The sequence below is a fragment of the Hylobates moloch genome, unplaced genomic scaffold, assembly GCF_009828535.3.
Source record: "Hylobates moloch isolate HMO894 unplaced genomic scaffold, HMol_V3 SCAFFOLD_5, whole genome shotgun sequence".
In the NCBI taxonomy this organism is placed as follows: Eukaryota; Metazoa; Chordata; class Mammalia; order Primates; family Hylobatidae; genus Hylobates; species Hylobates moloch.
The window spans coordinates 73,300,793-73,306,792 of record NW_026652280.1 but is presented as its reverse complement, the minus strand read 5'-3'; positions in this window follow the sequence as shown (position 1 = coordinate 73,306,792).

Below are 6,000 nucleotides of genomic sequence, written 5' to 3'. Positions count from 1 at the left end.
GCAATCATTGGAGATAATGGAGGAAAAAGCACACTGATGGTAGTGAAGCCTCTGAGGAGTTGGGGTGGAGATGGGTAAATGCCCTTGACCATCCCCAGATTCAAAGAGGTACAAAGATCTGGCTGCCAAGTCATGGGACCTGGATTTGAATAGAGCAAATGGTCACACCAAGAAGTGAATCCCACAGTTTCAGATTTTTAGGAGATGTCATTCACTCCCTCGAATCATCTGTTTCTTACATTATGAAAAATAATAAGGGCTGAGGTATGTCAGGTGCTCGGTGCAGTCTCTGGTAGTGGTGTGTGCCATGTATCCTGCTGGCCTGGGGCTCACTGGGGACCAGCCTTACCGTCGTGAGTCCTCATGTCATCCCAGTTTGAGGAACTGTGGGACTCCAGCACTTGCCTTTCCTCTTACACTTTGGGTGCTGGGTAGAACTCACAAGGGAGCATAGGGTTCCCAGTGCTTGTCAGTGCATTTACTTCAAACAAGAAAACAGAGCTTCCAGTTGGACCTCCCCCTGCCTGCTCCGTCTGTGTAGAGGTCCCCAGGGGACTGTCTGAGCCTCAGTGGTCAGCGCTGTCCAGAGGGAATTTCCTGAAGGCCAAGCTTCAGCCGGAAAAGACAAGGTCGCCAATTCCAGGAAGTGCCCCACCTGTCAGACATGATGACTTCGCAAATAATTATAGTGGTGGTGGGGCAGGGTGGCCTGGAGTGGAGGTGGGTAGTCAGTCAGGAATAAGAGGTGGCTTTTTATTCATGAAGAAGAAAATTCCCAGGGAACAGGATGGCAAACAAAGAGGTAAGCAAAGGCTCCTGCTTTCCCAAATCTTACCCCTACTCACCTGAGCCCTGCCAAACACGCCTCATTTTCTTGACCTGAAACCTCCGATTTAACATCTCTGCTTCTGTGTTCGAAAACTCTCTGAGCAAGAATCCTCCAGCAATGTCTCCTCACATAAGCATATTCAGAGGGGTTTATTTGTATCAACTAGTAATTGCAAAAGCTGCAATTACTTTTGCTTCTGCAATTACTTTTGCACCAACCTAATACTAGACTATTAAAAATAACTACAAATTCATAAGCACTTGGGCTCTGTGCTAGTCACTGTGCTGTGGGTTGCATGTAGAACATTGAAGCCTCACAAGAAACAGATGAAGAGACATGATTTATTCTCATGTAGAGGAAACAGACTCAGGGAAACGAAGAAAGTTGACAAAGTTTCTAAAGCTAATGAGAGTCAGAGCTGGGCTTCCACTCAGACCTGATATCAAAGTTGAGCATGTACAGCCTGTAACTCTAAGATGGTCGTTGGAGCAGGATCCAGGACAGCATGTCTGAAAGCCAACATCCTGGGCCCCACCCAGGCATCCTGAGCTAAAATCTGCATTTGAAGAAGGTCTCTAGGCAGATCCATGCTCACATGAAAGCTTGAGAAGCACTGGGCTACATCATCACCCTTTAAAAGTCCTTCACCCCACAGGTGTATATTCATATTCATAGGTACATTATTCACAATAGCTAAGAGGTGGAAGCAACTCATGTCAATGGATGGATGAACGAACAAACAAAATATAGTACATATGTACAATAGGACATTATTCAGCCTTAAAAAGGGGGAAGGGCTGACACAGGCTACAACACAGATAAACCTTGACGACAATATGCTAACTGAAATAAGCCAGCCACAAAAAGACAAATACTATATGATTCTACCTACATGAGGTATCTAGAATCACCAAATTAATACACAGAAATTAGAATAGTAGTAACCAGCAGCTGTCGGTAGAGAAGGAAATGAGGAGTTATTGTCAAACGGGTATAGAGTTTGAGTTTTGCAAAAAGCAAAAATTATGAAAATTAGTTGTACAATAATGTGAATATACTTAACACTACTGAACTGTATGCCTAAAAATGGTTTCAAGATGTTAAATTTTATGTTAGGTGTATTTTACCACAATTTCAAAAACCAAGCCCATCACCAGATGTTGCATACATGTGACATTTAAGATGGTAGAAGGTCAGTCATGGGGACTGGGTGGCAGCTTAGGGCAGTATAAACTGATCAGGCAGGCTCAAGTGCATTTTTCCAATGGGAGTCCTCAGCCTTTGGGTTGCATGAAGACATTATACCTTGAAAGGTAGATCTACCAAGGAAAAGTGGGGTCCTTTGAGGTGAGTGGTAGGAGCTTCCTAGGAGATGGAGTTCACATTCCACCAAGAGCCCTGGGAGGTCAGCTTATCCCCTGACCAGCCTTCACCACCAGGCAGATGAAGGGGCTTTGCCAGGGCCATCACTAGGAGGGTAGATGTGGCATAGAGAGAAGGCACTGCTGCAGCCAGGAGCACTAAGAAATGCTGGAACAGAGGCAAATCTAACCCCATTGCTGAGATCACCTCAGGCCCTGGCTTTTACCCCACCTGCCTTGGATAGCCAGGGCTCTGCACTGACTATGTGAATTCACAAGAAGCTTAAATGTTTCCCTCCTCTATTTAAATGGGCAGGCTATTGTGTATGAGTGTACAGGTTGTACCCTGCACACTGGGGTTTGGAAAAGGAGACACACCATATATATCCCCCAAGTCATGAGAGAAATAAAGAAAAGATAAAGATAACCTATGTCAAACAATGAAAGAACCAAAAATGGAAAGAGGAAGAAAGTACATGAAGTCATGAAATAAAATCCTGAAGGTAAGATCAAGTATTTTGAAAATGATATCAAATGGGAATAAATTATACAAATTTACTTGCTCAAGTTTTGTTTAAAAGAAAAAAATTCAAACACACATTGTTTACAAGAGAATCATAAAACAAAGTGGTATATAAAGCTTAAAAAATAAAGGACAAAAATCAGGCAAACACACAAACAAAAGCAGACATGGCAATTGGAATAGTAGACAAATAATTAAATTAAAACATATGAAGTAGGACAAAGAGGGACATTTTATAATGCTAAAAGCATACCATTGAATCTCTAACAACAGTGACTGACAAAAAAATAGAACTGAAATATGTAAAACAAAAAAGTGGAAAATACTACTACAGTAAGACAAACAGTAACAGCAAACAGTTACATAACATTTTTTATGTGCCAGACACTGTTCTAGGGCATCTTATAGATATGAACTAATTTGATTTTCATAAAAATAAAAGGAAATCAGTACTACTATTAGCATCATTGTACAGATGAAGCAATTGAGACAGAGAGAATTACGTCAGTCTCCAGAGATTCTCAACCAGTGACATGCCCTGTCTCTGGTGCAGGGAGAAGCCTAAGTAAGAAATAACCTGAAAAGTCCCATAAAGAATTCCCTTTACTTAAGCTAAACTCTCATTGACTTTCCAAAGACAAAACCACCTGAATAATTTCTCAGCAAAGGTCTTACATGTTGTCTACGGTCATCATATAAGCTTCAGCTATATCAGTCTGTGATTGTCACACACACACACACACACACACACACACAGGTTAAATAGTCTTTTGGAATGTGTTCTAGCCTGATGTCCCAGTTAAAATGAATCCTTTAAGAACATACATTCTGCTCAATCCTTCAAATCTGCTTTGTTGTTACTGTTGTCCGTTTAACAGAGTGGAAGCCTTAGGCCTAGTGGTTGCAATTTGGTGAAGGAAGGAACCCTGGGAGGTCTCTCTTCAAGCTACATTGATGTTCTCTTGACACCACCACTTATTTCAGAATATAGCAAGTGGTAGCCCAGCAAATACACTGACCTAGGTTTATATTCACCCCTTCTCCTCATTTGCAACATTTTTTCTTATGTTGCAATTCTGGGAAGAATGTTTTTTCTCCCCCTGAAGTTTTTTCTCCCTAAACTTTTTGAAGAACCATTGTCAGTCAGGAAATCAGAAAAATGTGACAAGAAAAATTATAGCAGATATGGATACACTCAAAGGATGAATAGTAGACTCAAAATTCCAGTTCAGTTTAGCTTTGGAAGAATAAATCACAATCAACATGAGGCATAAGGTGGTTCTCCTTGGGGATTTCATGTCTTCAAGTTTGAGTTGGTTGAGTTGGTTGGCCTGAAATGGAAATATGATGGTTTAGATACACAGCAATTTATTTCTTAAACAAGGAAAGAACTCGCAAGTCCTGTCTTGAAGGTGATCCTACACAAGACCCTTTTCAATAGAGGCAGAAAAGGAAGGAGGAGCATGAAGGAATCAACTTCGCATTCTCTGCCCAGACCTTTGGGTGAAGAAATGGTCACAGCAGGGGAATGGGGATTGAGAGGCTGAGAATGGTGCCTGTAAATAGGACAAAGGTAGCAGATGTTTGAGTAAGAAATACTTATACATCATTTATGAACAAAAAGACTCAGAGAACACTATTCAGTTTTGCTACATGCAATATACTTTGGTATTTTCAATTCTATCATAGAGTATCTTACCCCATTTTTAACTTAATTCTGGTAGCATCCCATTAAATTGACATCATGACCCATATTAATGGACTATGACCCATTAATATGAAAACTGCTGGACTTGGTTATGAAAATATAAGTTGTGTCTTACAGTATTATTTCATATTATAGTGCATAATATAGAATATTAGTATCATTATATATCCCATCTTATTCTTTGAGTTCTTTTTTTTTATTTTATTTATTTTTTGAGACAGGGTTTCACTCTATTGCCCAGGCTGGTCTTGAATTCCTGGCCTCATGCAATCCTCCTGCCTTGGCCTCCCAAAGTGCCAGGATTACAGACATAAGTCATCATGCCTGGCCTTATGTGTCGATTTTTTTTAATTCCTTTTATAATGCTGATGACGAAAATAGCTTTTTGGTGATGAGATGAATCATTTTTGCCATTTCTGCATTTAAAAAGTAGGGTGTCACATGGAATAATCTCCACCCTAGAAGGTCTGGGGACCAAGACAATCTATTTTGGGCACACTTCTTATAGCTTTTCTATGCCCATGTGCTGTTGTGAAAAGAATGCTAGACTAAGCGACACAAAATAAGAGTTAGGATCCAGGATTACTAGAAACTAACTGTGTCCTGTGTAAGTAATTTGTCTTCTCTGAGTCCAAGTTTTCCCAACCGTAAAATGGGGATAATTGTACCTCCCCTAATTCTCTCACAGAGTTTTCTGACACTCAAATGAGATTAAAAGGCATGAAGAACTCCAGAAATGCAGGATGCAATAATATTACTCTGATTGTCAATAGAATCCAGAATGCAACCATCCAGAAGGGCAGGCTTTGGCTGCAGTGTTGCAGGGAGCACCAGGGAAGCATGGCCAGGATAACACACTGATGATAGGCAAGATTTACATGCCAGGGAAAATTGTATTTCAATCACCAACTGACAACTGCCACCTTTTCCTCTTCCTCAGTGGAAAACTGGAAAACTGATCCAATTTGCAAATTTGGCAATCAAACACATTTTTTAAATTCTGCAACTCAACGGTTTGGGGAAAATGCTTTGCAATTTAGGTTATAGTAGTTGTTTAAGACCAGATGCATCTGCTGTGGGGAAATCATAGCAATGTACTGCTTAATTTTCTATTGGAAGTTTTATCTTCCTTTCTGAAAGACAATGTGCCTCTGTGGGTATTGAACAGGCTAATATAGAATGAGTCAGGTATTTAGCAGGCAAAGCAGTCTTTTCAGGCCCCAACTTCAGTTGGTTCCCTACTGAGGCAGTTAATCAAGGAGATGAGACTTAGTAACTGAGTAGTTAATGAGCCTCCCTTCGAATCTGATAATCAAGGAAGGACTCACATACTAGAAGGACTAGAGCTGGGTTCCCTGAAGCCACCATTAATGGTGTTCTCTTGCAGAGTCATTATGCACCAGGAACCTTCACTGTGGAACTGGCCTGTTCTTACAACTGTTAGAAACAACCAGTGCTGGCTGGATTTGGTAATGCATGCCTGCAATCCCAGCATTTTCAGAGGGCAAGGAGAAAGGATCACTGGAAGCCAGGAGCTCAAGACCAGCCTGAGCAACAAAGTGAGACTCCGTATTGTACC